A 13,700-nucleotide genomic window follows, 5' to 3' on the forward strand; every position below is an offset into this window, starting at 1 on the left:
GAGAGACAAACCAAGAAACCGGCTCTTAACTACAGAGAACAAACTGAGGGTGGGATATGGATTAAATAGATGATGGGGATAAAGGAGGGCACTTGTGAGGAGCACCAGGTGATGTTTGGAAGTATTGAATCACTAAATCGTACACCTGAAACTAAAATAACTAGATGGTAACCAACTGGAATGAAGAAGAAGAAGAAGAAGAATCTGTGGGCGTGTGGCCAGAGCCCAGTGCAGCCATGGCACTGGCCTTGCTGCCGCAGGACTAGGAGCTGCGGGGGGCAGTCGAGGCCCCGGAACCAGGCAAGGCCAAGCCCAGCAGGGCTCTGGGAAAACGAATGCAACCCAAGCCCAGAAACAACAGAACTCAGCCAAGGGAAAGGTGCCCAAGTTGGTACTTGCTGAGTTCCTGAAGTGAGAGCGTCAAGTCTACCTCAGAGTCAACCTGAAGCTTATGACCAGTGTGAGAAGCACAGTGGCTGAGTTGGTCACCTAGCAGATTGTGTGCCAGAACTGGGGCCACAAGGCCTGTGACCAGCCTATGGCCAAGATGAAGAAGTAGACGGCAGCTGAGAGCACCCTGTTTACAGAGGAAGACTTCCAGAAGTTCCATCAGAAGTACTTCAGCAGCTAGGCTCCTGGGAGGACACAGTGGGAAAGGGATTCAGACCCAGTCTCCTCCTCTGATGTCACAGCCTCTACTGGCCCCAGGACCCTGCCAAGCTGCTGGCCTAGCATAAGAAAGCCCTTGGGCTTGAGGGGTGAAGCGGGGGAGGAGGAGGGGGGGAGGGCAGTAGGCAGTGCCAGAATGGAGCCGGTGAGCTGGAAGCCCTGGGAAGAACATGCACTCAGAGCAGAGCTGACAACTGTAGGCTTGGGAGGAGCCATCTACCTGCCATTTATGACTGTTTCGTTTGCTTCGGTCCAAGTAAAACCTCTGGGCCGTTTGCTCTAAAAAGGTTACTAGGCCCCTGGGGCCACACCTCTAGGAGCAGGAGGAGGGCTGCTGGGTGGGCTTCCCAGTTCTGATAAATGTGGACCCAAGAGCAAGAAAATAATATTAATGATTTTAAAAAAGAAAGAAACCTTCACTTGACATAAAGCTAACAGATTATACCACTCACTTAGGATTTGGACTCTTTTTTTCTGTTTTTTCTTGGTCTCTAATTACATGGCATCATGGTAAAATATTAGAACTAGAATGTGACCTTGAATTGCAATTCTTTGTGTGCTGTCTTAATTCCCACTGCCATTCACCTCATTTATGGCTCAGACTATAAACTACTCTGGGGCCAAGTTAGGTTCCATCCATCACTATTTCTCCATTGCCCTTCCAGGACTTGGCACATAATAGTTGATAAGTATTTATTGAATTAAGATGACTTAATACTCTTTCCCAAAATAAGTTGCATTAACTTATTCCCAGAAGAAGCAAAATAAGGATTCCAAAACCAAAATCCTGGAAACTATACCCCCTCTCTTCTCAAGAATCATAAGACATGTTAGCACATTAAAGAATCTGCAAAGTTTTGCAGTTAAGACACCTGTTTAAAATTATTTGCCCTAAAATCTATTCAAGGAACTCCTATTGATAGGGTAACTATAGTGTTATTATCCACATCTGGACAACTTTGAGAGTGAAATGGGGCACTATTAATAATTATACCAGGAAACAGGAATAAACTGGGTCTACACTAAATAAATCGGACATATAGTCATTCAACCTATGGACAGAAAGGTGGAAATACCCACAACCACTGTTACATGGACATATGGATCAAAGCTTAGAATACAACAATTGACCTAAGTCCCTTATTATACTGATAAGAAACATGAAGTCACAGAGAAGTTCAATTACTTCCCATTGGCAAGTCCCTTGGAGCTCAGTTAAGAGGCAGAGCTGTGAATAAAATCCATCTTGTTGGAATGACATTTCCAAATAGTTTCTGATTTGTTCAATCCTGAAATTTAAACAGTTAGTTATTTGGCTGTATTTTCACAAAGAAGAAAAGAAATGCGAGATTTACGTGCTTCTCTCAGAATATCAGCTGTCATGGAGGAAGCACCGATTTTATGTAGGTACGAATGCAAATCAGATGTCAGCTGGAGACCACCTGTGTTTTTGGAGATCTAGGAATAACTGCCATGAGCTCTCAACAATTTCATGACCTAACAGAAGGCCAAAGCTTTGCTCCAGCTTCTAGAACTTCCCATAGGCCTATTGCTCATGGCCAGCTCTGCCTTCCGGGCTCACGGTTTCCCTGTGACATACTACGGTAACCTAGTCATAAAACTAGGTTCCCTTACCCCAAAACAGATATACCCTCACAAATTATTAAAACATTTAAAAAAATTTTATAAGAGGAAAAAGAAAGGATTTACTTCACAGGAAAGCAAATGAGAGTCACAATTAAGCTATAGCATTTTATTTTTTTTAAGCCCTGGAGACATAAGCTACAGCATCTAAAAAATATTTGTTGGCTTTCCATGCTATGAATTTTCACTGGCCCTCATCTTTGTATCATCTTCTGGTTATTCACTTACTCCTCCTCCCTTCTCTTTCCTCTTTCTATCCTCTCTCCTCTTCTCTACTGGGTATTTGACCATAAATTCTTTCCCTTATGTTCACAAAAAAGAATTACTTTCCCTTTGCCTTACCATACTCTGGTATCACTTAGTATTCTTATCTGTGATAGGAGTCGAAGCAGGCAGTGTGTTGGGGGGTCCTCTGTCCCAATCATTTCTTCCAATGAAGATAGACCATGCTTTAAAAGGAAACCAGGTAAAAAATAATATTCTGCATCTTATTAAGCAATTATATAGCTTAATAGGAAGGTAACCGCACTTACTCAGAAGAAAATGATGGCAACCTGGACTAGGATGGTGGCAGTGAAAACAGAAAGAAATGGACAAATACAGGAGATCTTTCAGAGTAAGAAGCCACAGGTATTGGCGGTTGACTAAAGAGGTGAGGATGAGAAGGAACAATCAAGTATAATTGTCCTCTCTAGTTCTCTGGCTTGTGCAGCTGGAGAGTAGGGGGTCCCATTTATAAAGACAGTGGGCCCGAGGAGGGAGCAGGCTCAGAAGGGAATACAATGAGGTTGGTTGTGGAGATGTTGGATATGAAGTGTCCATGAGACAACCTCTAGGAGATGCCTCCTAGACAGGTAAATGTGTGAGTTTGGCCCTCAGGACAATGATGGTAAGGGCACAAGACTTTGGATTCAGAAATAACTGGCTCCAAGTTCTAGCTCTCTTATTTAACTGGTGTGTGCCTTGAGCAAACTACTGAAATTCTCCAAGCTTCTCTCTCTTCATCTGTGCAATAAGACTTACGATTATCCTTTTATGTTGAGAAGATACCTCAGGATACCACAGATACCGTATATGAAACTCAGCACAGCTCAATAAAAATAAGTAACTCAAAAGATATTTATTCAGCAATTCCTATGTACCAGACACTGCTCTAAGCATCTTATATGTATTTACCCATTTAATCCTCACAACAATCCCATATCATGGGCAATATTATTTTCTCCACTTTAAAGATGAGGAAACAAATGCAGGAAAGGTAAGTAGCTTGTAATACTTACAAAGCAGGATTTGATGGATCTGAACGCAAGCAGTCTGGCTTCAGAGCATGCATATTTAACCACTGTACTGGACTTTCTCTTAATGTTAGCAAAAATTATTATAATTATAGCCCTGGAAGTCCCCAGAAAATGATGTGGGAGCATGTGAGTAACTAAATAATGATATTAATAATAGCTAACTTTTATCAAGCATTTATTCTTTGTAAGGCAATAAGCTAAGTATTTTACCCAGATATCTCAACAGTTGAATTTTCTCAACAGTCCTGTGATGTAGGTACTATTATTTCTCTCATCATGAAGATGAAGAAACAGACATGGAGAACGTAAGTGGTCCTGACCAACGTCACAGAGATAAGTAATGGGGTCAGATTCAAAGCCAGACAAACTGACTGTCACTGTCATTTCTAAAATGAAATATTAGAGAGGCAAAGAAGGGAATGTAAAGATGAGAGGAAGGTATAAGACAGAGTTATGAGGGGGGCGCCTGGGTGGCTCAGTTGTTAAGCATCTGCCTTCGGCTCAGGGCGTGATCCCAGTGCTCTGGGATCAAGCCCCACATCAGGCTCCTCCGCTAGGAGCCTGCTTCTTCCTCTCCCACTCCCCCTGTTTGTGTTCCCTCTCTCGCTGGCTGTCTCTCTCTCTGTCAAATAAATGAATAAAATCTTTAAAAAAAAAAAAAAAGACAGAGTTTTGAGGAATACATGGTTCCATCATCCTGTTAAGAAATCTTTTAAAATGTAAGCAATCACCTTTCCCGGCCTATGCCAAACACGGCTGGCAAACACTCCCTCCTCCACCCGTTCACAGCACGTCGCTTGTACCTGACTTAAAGCACTTGCTCATGGTGCCACCGTGACACGTTCACTCGTCTCCCAGGGATGGAAGCCCTACCATTTGCAGGAACCCTCACCCACCCTCTTGAGCAGCCAGTGCCTTCAACAGCTCTCCTATAAACTTCTGCTGAATTAGAAAGCAGGGGAGAGAGCCAGACGAAAAGGGGAAGGAGAAGGAACGAGGAGGCAGCGGCAAGAGGAGGCTTCTTGCCGCTGACTCCTGGCCTGAGCAGGGAAAATCTAGTTGTAGAATAGGATGAAAAGTAAAATTCCTTTCCAGATCATTCTGCCAGCTGGTAGGTTTTAGAAATCAGGACGGTCTTTGTAGAGGAGGTGACAAGGCAGCCAAGTCTGGAAGGGAGAAAAAGAGCTTCCCCTAGACATGAGAATGGTGAGGGAAGAAGGAAGACATTCCGAGGCACATTTTGGGAGCCGCTCTCTATTTCTTGATAAATGCAACGATAAGGTGAAAGAACTGAACGGGGCCCATGATTAAGAATCTTACGTGTCATTCAAAAGAATTTAGGCCTTAGCCTGGACAGTAAAGGGTCTCACACTCAAAAGCCCCTAAGGGCCAGGCCAGATTGAGAAAGGACCTCCATGTCAGATTGGTGAGCACTTGCCCTGTCTGTAGAGACAGCCTCCATGCAGTTTCAGGCTTCTGGTGCCATGCTGGAATGCAGACCCGCTGTGGCCCATTGTCCAACCCCCCCAGAGGAACCAGAAATCTACATTTTTGTGCAAAATAACCCGTTTTAAGTACTGACAAAGGAAAATCACTGAATGTTTTTAAACAGAGAAGTAATAGTATCACATTTTTATTTTAGAAAGATTACTTGTGCATCCATAAGGAGAACTGACTATAAAAACCTACTAGCCACACTAGCAGTAACCAGTCTTAGCCTACTGTGGTTGGACCGGTAAGCCTCAAGAAGCCTAAGCCGGTGATGAGGTAGGAAAAAAGAGTTCATCATTATGAAATATTTAGGCAGTGGAAAAATTAGACTTCTCAACTGGATGAAAGTAGTGGGTAGCAATGAGAAGAAGTTGAGGACTTTTTCTGCCTAAAATTGCATGATGTTGAATGGAAAAGCTGAGTCTACTCAGACATGTTAATTCATTATTCATTATTCCTATGAAATATCCAAAAGGTAATGAATAATGCTATTCAAAATAAAATTATGAAAATCATGTAGCAACTTGAAAAAGTGGTCATGCACTGCCAAATGAGGAAATGAGCACAAATATCTGTCTATGCCATGATTACAAAAATACCCCATGTCCTACAAATTATATAGGCACACAAATGCTGAATGTAATTTTGAAAAATGAAAACGGCTTAATTTGTTGAAATGACAAGATTTTAGGAGTTTTTTCCCCTTTCATTTATTTTATTGTGATCTTGTAAAACTTGTTTTGCAGTAAAAATAACAAAAAGATGGCAAATAGTGTCTGTGCGACTTAAGAGAAGACAAGCTTGCCACAAACTAAAGAATTTAGGGAAGGCTTGCTGGAGGAGGTGACGCTTGAACAAGGACCTGAAGGAGTGGAAAGTAATTATTGCCTGAAGATGAATGTTTTTCTTGCGTCTCCATGGAAAATTGCATTACTTCCAGGAACAAAAATACAATTCTATATACTGTGGAAAAGGATAAACAAAGACGATTACAACGTTGAAAGAATCTAATTTGCATCTAAAAATCCACTCCGAATTTTCAAAAGATGAACCCATTTTTTTGTTTGTTTGTTTGTTTGTTTAAAAGATGATTTTAGGGGCTCCTGGGTGGCTTAGTCAGTTAAGTGTCTGTCTTTGTTCTGCTCAGGTCATGATCTCAGGCTCCTAGGATCCAGCCCCGTGACAGGCTCCTTGCTCAGCAGGGAGTCTGCTTCTCCCTCTTCCTCTGCCCTCTTCCCCCTGCCCCCCTCCCCTGCTCATGCACACATGCTCTCTCTCTCTCTCTCTTAAATAAATAAAATCTTTTAGGGGCGCCTGGGTGGCTCAGTCATTAAGCGTCTGCCTTCAGCTCAGGGTGCGATCCCAGGGTCCTGGGATCGAGACCCGCATCAGGCTCCCTGCTCTGCTGGGATCCTGCTTCTTCTTCTCCCACTCGCCCTGCTTGTGGTCCCTGTCTCGCTGGCTGTCTCTCTCTCTCTCTCTCTCTCTCTCTGTCAAATAAATAAAATCTTTAAAAAATATAAAATCTTTAAAAAAAATTATTTTATAGAATGGAATTTTCAGGGACCCAGAAATCAGAAAACCTGAATGCAGCACAAATTCATCCATTAATTAGCTGTTGTCCCTCTTAAGTCATTCTTTCCATTGAGCCTCCATTTTTCTTTTGTAAAATGGGACAGGTGAGTTCGTTGACCTCTTAAGTTTCTATCCAATAATAAAATTATATTTTTCCCTGCTAAGAATACAGTATTCAGATTCTTCACATAAAGCTTAGGCTTATGAAATTATTGACACACCCTGTTTTGTGTTTTCATTTTGTTGTTGACTGAAGGAGTGTATTTTTAAGATCATCCATGCCTTTCTAACAAATGAGTTATCACTCAGAAGCAGCCAAGCAAACGAACAGTGGAATGATCTGTTAAAAGCTCGGCTAAGGTGCCAGCTCAGAAACTATATACTGAAGTTTGTTTTTGTTTTTGTTTTTTGTTTTGGTGGGCAGCAAAGCAAGATTTATTGAGCGATAGTAAAGTGATAGTACAGGGCTCCCGAAGAGGGAGAGGACCCAAGAGGGTTGCCCTACACTGAAGATTTGACACTGTGACCTCCAAGATGCAGTGTAGGTGAAACTTGACATGTGGTACTATGTCTCCAATAACTTGAATACAGAAATCCAAGAGCAAAGAGGCATGCCAGGGCCTCCTCTTATCATCACACTCAATAGCCCACTTGTGGCATTTGTGCGTTCAGTCCTGCAATCCAGGGCTCTGGAGGGTTACAGCTTCTAATTCCCAGAAGGGGAACACTTGCCACGGGGTACAGTGGTGGTTCCACCGAACTAGAAGCTGTACCTGCCACTGGTAGAGTTTGAACTCTCCATGACTTGGCAATCACAGAAAGGAGTAACTAGACTGGCTGAGGCAATGAACCTTGATTACCATAAGAACTTAGGGTTGCTTCTACGCAATGTCTAAGACCACAGATACTCACTAAGACATCTGAGTATTTCCATACCCGGTACTAACCATTATTGACCAGTTGTAACAACCATTATCTAGTAACACAGAGCAACAAAGGCTCAGAATGAAGGTCTGGGTCACCCCACTAGGCAAGCATGCCAGTGGAAGTACTTACAGAGGGCGAGGAAATCTACAATGGATGGTGGAGGAGAGAAATGATAGATCTCAATTACAGCCTCAGGACCAACTGCAGAAGCAGGGGCTGGAGTAGATTTCACTGACCTTCCCACCTTATTTCTTCTAGGAAAATGCACCATAAACATGACTCTGACTGGTTGAACTTGTACCTCTACTTTCCAGGAAGATGACTGCTTGTTCTAACAACAACAACAACAACAAACGACAACAACAACAACAAAAATGTTGTTCCCATATTTTAGTTTATGAACCAGATATAATTGGAGGGCATACACAGATCGCAATGGTGCAAGGGGCAGACTGTAAGACATCTTTCTGCAATTTATAGATTGTATTGGTTTCACTTATCCTCCAGACAGCTGCCACCACAACCAACATACTCAGAATTTTTGCTACTTGAGGCAAACGAGCCACATTCACGTCCCTGTCTCCTCCTGCCTCTTTCTAACTCAGATTCAGAGTCAGATGAAACGCCACACCAAAGAGCATTTGTTTTGGCATCTGAGAAGCTGCTGAAATGTTGGATGGTGCAATCCGGTAGTGCTGAGGAACAAACTGTGGGGCAAATTTTGACCAGTAAGAGGCAAGAGATGGAAAAGAACCAGGCAGATAAATTCTCTTTCCTCTTCTCCCTCCAAGGAATGTTCTGAATCATGATTTCACCACGCAGCCTGGCCAAGCCAGTTAACCTGCGAAGTGACCTGCTCTCTCCTTCAGCTTCTTATAAAGCAATAGCTTGCATGTTCCCTTGCACTGTTTACCATCCTTCTCTGCCTGACTTCCCTTTCTCCCACTCCTGCTGCCCTGGACTAGTCTCTCAAATAAAGCATCAGCACTTAGTCCTTGGTCAGATTCTATTTACTAGAGAATTTAGGTTAAACAACTATATTACGTAGACTCCTTTGAAGTTAGATGGGACCATGTAACTGAATTCTAAACAATGGACTACAAGGAGAAATTATGTATCCCACTTCCAAACTTGACACATACAAATCTGCTCTTTTCCTATGCAAACTAACCAGAAAGGAAAAAGAAAAAGATAAACTGGGGACATTTGGACATTTGGAAGCCTCTACAGGGCAGAGCCTCTGTTAGCCTGAGTCCCTAGATGATAGGGGCCTGTTCATATTCCCCCTACTATTACATGAACAAAAAAAACAAGCTTCTCTTATGTTTGAACCACTCTATATTTGAGGTCTATTGGTCATTGCGATCAGCATACCCTAGTTAACAGACTTAAACCAGTAACTATTAAAGTTATTAAACCAGTAACTGTAATTAGTAAAGATCAAGATTCTAGAAAAGGTGTGATGCAAAGGCTGGGAGTCACATGTTCCTCCTTTTTTTTTTTTTTTTTTGTGTCCGCTTGCCTGAAACTGTATCTTGTTTATAAATTTGTGTAAATGAAGTAAAACAAAAGAGTCATGATTCATTTCCCCAAAATTTACAGTTGACAGGTCTTCTTTAAGAGCCATTCCCACCCAGTCACCCTTCAACCCCTCTTCTCACACCTCCAGAAAAAAAGCCAAGTGATCTGCCCTGGCAGGTGCTCGTCTGCGTAAACATCTTTGTGCAGGCTTTACTAGCCAAGGCTACAATCCTAGGAGTGCAAGCGAAACTAAACTAGACGCAATCATTGAAACTAACAGACTTCTTCCTTTCTACCCTGCATGTTACCCACAAATGAGAGCAATTTTTCTCTAAGAAGGAGAAAAGTCCCCGCGTGAGGAACACTTCACGTTTGATATTATGGTAAATGGTGTCCTCTAATTTTAAAACTCAGGAGGATACTGAGGCACATAACCACTACTCCTATTTGCAATCGCTGGTTAATCTCAATCTTAATCTTAATACAAACAACTCAAAAATCTCCACCCACTTCATTCTCTTTCTCCCTCTTGGTACCTACATCATGGCTCCCTAAAGGTAAGCCTGTGGTGTAGTGGAAATAGTCAAGTTCCTGCCTTTCTCTCCCAGCTCTGTATTCAGTAAGAAAGAACAGATGCTGGGGCAGTCACGTGCTAATAACCGATGGTGGCAGCATCCCAGCGAGGCTGTGAAAGAGAGATACAATCCAAACCAAACACCGGGGAAGAGGTGAGTCAGGAGTACAGGATGAAGTCAGCATCTGTGGCTTCTGCTGGAGGGAGAGGAATAGTTCCTAGATCTTGCTAGATCTCAGCCGCGCTAATAGGACATCTTAAATGGAGGAAACGCTGCCCATTATCTTTCTTTGTCCATTCAACATACACACCCCGGGAACTTCCTATGCTTAGAACTCACTATACACCAGGTGCAATCAACATTGCAGTGTACGAGACAATTAGATATCTGGTCTGACGGAGCTTGTGGTCTAGTCTAGAAACTCCATACTACACTTTCAATCAGTTACCAAGGGATTTATTCCCATCAGCTTTCCTAAGAAAAAATAAATTGCAGAAGTGATTATTAGTATTATCCTAAATATCACTTATAAAACTTCTAGAAGCGTCCTTGCATGGCTTCAGATATAAATCTCAAGACTCTGGCTTCTAAACTAAAAATCAAAACAAGTTCTGATAAATTAAAATTCCCTACCATCTATCAGGGTTCTTTCCTCTCCTAAGATCTTTAAATACACTATCTGATTTTTTTTAAATGAACCCTTTTGACATGTCAGGTAGAGGTGAGATTTGAAATAGTGCTAGATTAGTTTACAGACTGAATACATCTTTTTGCTAATTAAAGTAGCAGGTATGAGTGGACAAAGGCAAAGGCCAGGAAACTTCATTCTTCACAGATGGTATTTTGCAAATGGAGACTCTGCACGAGGAGAGGACTACAATGGCGGGTTCTTCTTTCAGAAAGAGTGGCTCAGGCATAAGGGGGAGCTGTACGCACAGCTGACAGAGGAGTGGGATGAGGGGAAAGAAGGGAGCTAGTCCCTTGCACATATTACAAGCAACCCTGGATGTGATGATGGCTTGGTGGCTATATTATTTTTAATATCCTTATCAGTTAGAGATGCATAATGATATACTGAGGTCTGAAGCAATATGAGTCAAGAATTTGCTTTAAAATATGTCATTAAAGGACCACAAAATGTTAATATTTGTTAAAACTAGGTCAGGGGTACATGGGTAGAATCTATTTTGCGTGTTTGAAAATTTTCATTGTAAAATATGTTTTAAAGAGCTACACACTGGGTCAGAAAGTTGTATACAGCTGAGGCACCAAGCTGTGAGCTTCTAACTGCAGCAGCTGCTACGGCACCAATAAATAGAAAATTCATGAACTTTTATTGCTCATCGTCACTGAGGCATTGCTGCAGAGAGGGGGAAGGTTCCTCGTTTTGGGGGAGGAGAGTTCTGATGCAGTAAAAAATAGGATCACAGTCGCTCTTTTTTGTGGCTCCGAGGAGGCGTTAGGCTGCTTCGGGCTGAAGCTGAACATCTCTTTCCCAGCTCCTGGCTGCCAGGAACTCACTGAAGTGGACGATGAATGCTAACTTCATACCTTTTATGAGAAGCCTATGGCCACAGAAGCTGCTGCCGCTGCTGTGGGTGAAGAACGGAAGGGTTACATGGTCTGAATCCGTGGTGGCGACAACCGACAAGGCTTCCCCATGAAGCAGGCTGTCCTGACCCGTGGCCGTGCCTGCCGCTGCTGAGTGAGGGGCATTCCTGCTCCGGACCAAGGAGGACTGGAGAGAAAGCGCCAGTCAGCTCGGGGCTGCATTGTGGATGCCCCTCTCAGTGTTCTCAACTTGGTCATTGTAAAAGCAGGGGGAGAAAGACATTCCTGGACTTATTGATACCCCTGCGCCTCGTCGCCTGGGGTCCAAAAGAGCTAGCAGAACCCACAAACTTTCCAGTCTCTCTAAAGAAGATGATGTCCGCCCCTATGCTGTGAGAAAGCCCCTAAATAAAGAAGGTAAGAAACCTAGAACCAAAGCGCCCAAGATCCAGCATCTTCACATTTCCTCCAACAGAAACGTCAGCGTACTGCTCTGAAGAAACAGCGTCCTGAGAAAAATAAGGGAGAGGCTGCAGAATTGGCTAAACTTCTGGCCAAGAGAACGAAGGAGACCGAAGAAAAATGCCAGGAACAGATCGCCGAGAGACAGAGGCTGTCTTCCCTGGGAGCTTCTACCTCTAAGTCTGAGGCCAGTCAAAAATGAGATTTTCTAAAGAGTTACAAATAAATAAGATCAGACATAAAAAAAAAATAGAATCACAGTCTTGGTTCTCTGCACGAATGTATCCCAGATGCCACCCGTCTCCCTGTCAATACAGCTGACACAACATCAGAACCACGGAACCCCTGCTCTTCACCACATCTGCAGCTCCAAGTACCCTACCGACCACAACAGGCACTTTCTTGTGGACCAATTCGTGTTTATCTAATTCTATTTCCATGTATTTCATCCCTATCCAAACACTTGTCCATGGCCACTCTACTATGGTATATTTCTCATTCGTATTATTTAACCAAACAATAATTACTTTTCCATAATGTCATGAATATCTCCCTATTCAGTAATAATGACATTCCCACCAGCTGTTATTTATTTTCTCCTAAAAAATGAACCCACATCTGCATTGGTCCAAACCCCTCTCTCCAACCAGTGTTCTCTCACTTCCTAACACCATAGGGGATCCCGCCCAGCGCAGGGTTGACTCTGGGCAAACAGTGCTTGGTTTCACTTATTGAGCTACTAACTAAATACCGGGATTTAAGCATGAACACGTCATTCACTGATCCAATGGACAATTGTTAAGCACCTATTGTGTGCCATATGTTACAACTATAAAAACGAATAAATTAGATATCAACCTTGAAGATGGTCAAAATCTAGCATGGGAGATAAGTGGAAAAACAATTGCAATAGGTTGTAAAAAAAAAAAAGTAATTAGACACGTATGCTAGGTAGAGTGGCAACATTAACCAATATACTCACTTTGACTTCTTGGAGTTAGGAGGCGGGGCTCTAAGGAGGGTGTTTCCAAAGGTGAAAAAAAATTCCCAACTTTGCCTCTGAAAGGTAGAGTAGCAGTTTGTCAGGCATGTATAAGAAAGCTTGGATATAAATTATAAAAACTCTGTGAAACTAGAATTAATAAAGGGAAGGCATAAGAGATAAGGTTGGAGGAATAGAATACGAAGGTTCTTAATGCTATAAACCTGGAGATATATTCCACAGAAAATACAAAGTCACTGAAAGCTTTTAAGCAGGGCTGTCAAACAATAATACTTGCATTTTAGAAAAATTCCCCTGTAGTAGAGTACGGGGTGACTCTGCAGGCTTGGGGCGAGGCAACAGGAGCAGTTGCAGGCTGATTGTAGCTGTCCAGAGGAGAGAAGGCGTGCCCCTGAATAAAGGCTGTGGCAGGGCAGGCGCACTGGACTGGCCCATAAATGTATCAGCCATATTTTTTTTACCAGCCTTATTTAAACCTTTATTTCTCTCCCCAAAAGACTATATTTCCTCTGCCAAGTTATCCTGGGAGACTATCAGGGAAAATCTGAGAACAGATGAGAAATAGCTAGGAAATCTGCAAGAATATGTGCCCTGCTCCGTGCCCTAGTATTCATTCCCAACAGACTTTCTCCCTTTCTCTCCCTCCCCACAAAGCCCTCAGCAAGTTCAAGTTTCTCCCAGACATTTCTTGGCTTCTTTCTTCCTAATTTGCTTTTTTTTTTTTTTTAAAGATTTTATTTATTTATTTGACAGAGATAGAGACAGCCAGCGAGAGAGGGAACACAAGCAGGGGGAGTGGGAGAGGAAGAAGCAGGCTCATAGCAGAGGAGCCTGATGTGGGGCTCGATCCCACAACGCCGGGATCACGCCCTGAGCCGAAGGCAGACGCTTAACCGCTGTGCCACCCAGGTGCCCCCTTTTTTTTTTTTTTTTAGATTTTATTTTTGAGTCATCTCTATACGCAATGTGAGACTCAAACTCACA

General features: G+C 42.7%; 2 pseudogenes; both read left to right on the forward strand.

The window, feature by feature from the left end:
- Window positions 1-236: 236 nt before the first annotated feature.
- LOC148108391 (active regulator of SIRT1 pseudogene) lies at window positions 237-631 on the forward strand (annotated as a pseudogene).
- Window positions 632-9,787: 9,156 nt separating this feature from the next.
- Window positions 9,788-11,915, forward strand: LOC148108392 (small ribosomal subunit protein eS6 pseudogene; annotated as a pseudogene).
- Window positions 11,916-13,700: the final 1,785 nt, after the last annotated feature.

This window comes from Ursus americanus, chromosome 20 (genome assembly GCF_024610735.1).
Source record: "Ursus americanus isolate L20-20 chromosome 20, mUrsAme1.1.p, whole genome shotgun sequence".
Classification (NCBI taxonomy): Eukaryota; Metazoa; Chordata; class Mammalia; order Carnivora; family Ursidae; genus Ursus; species Ursus americanus.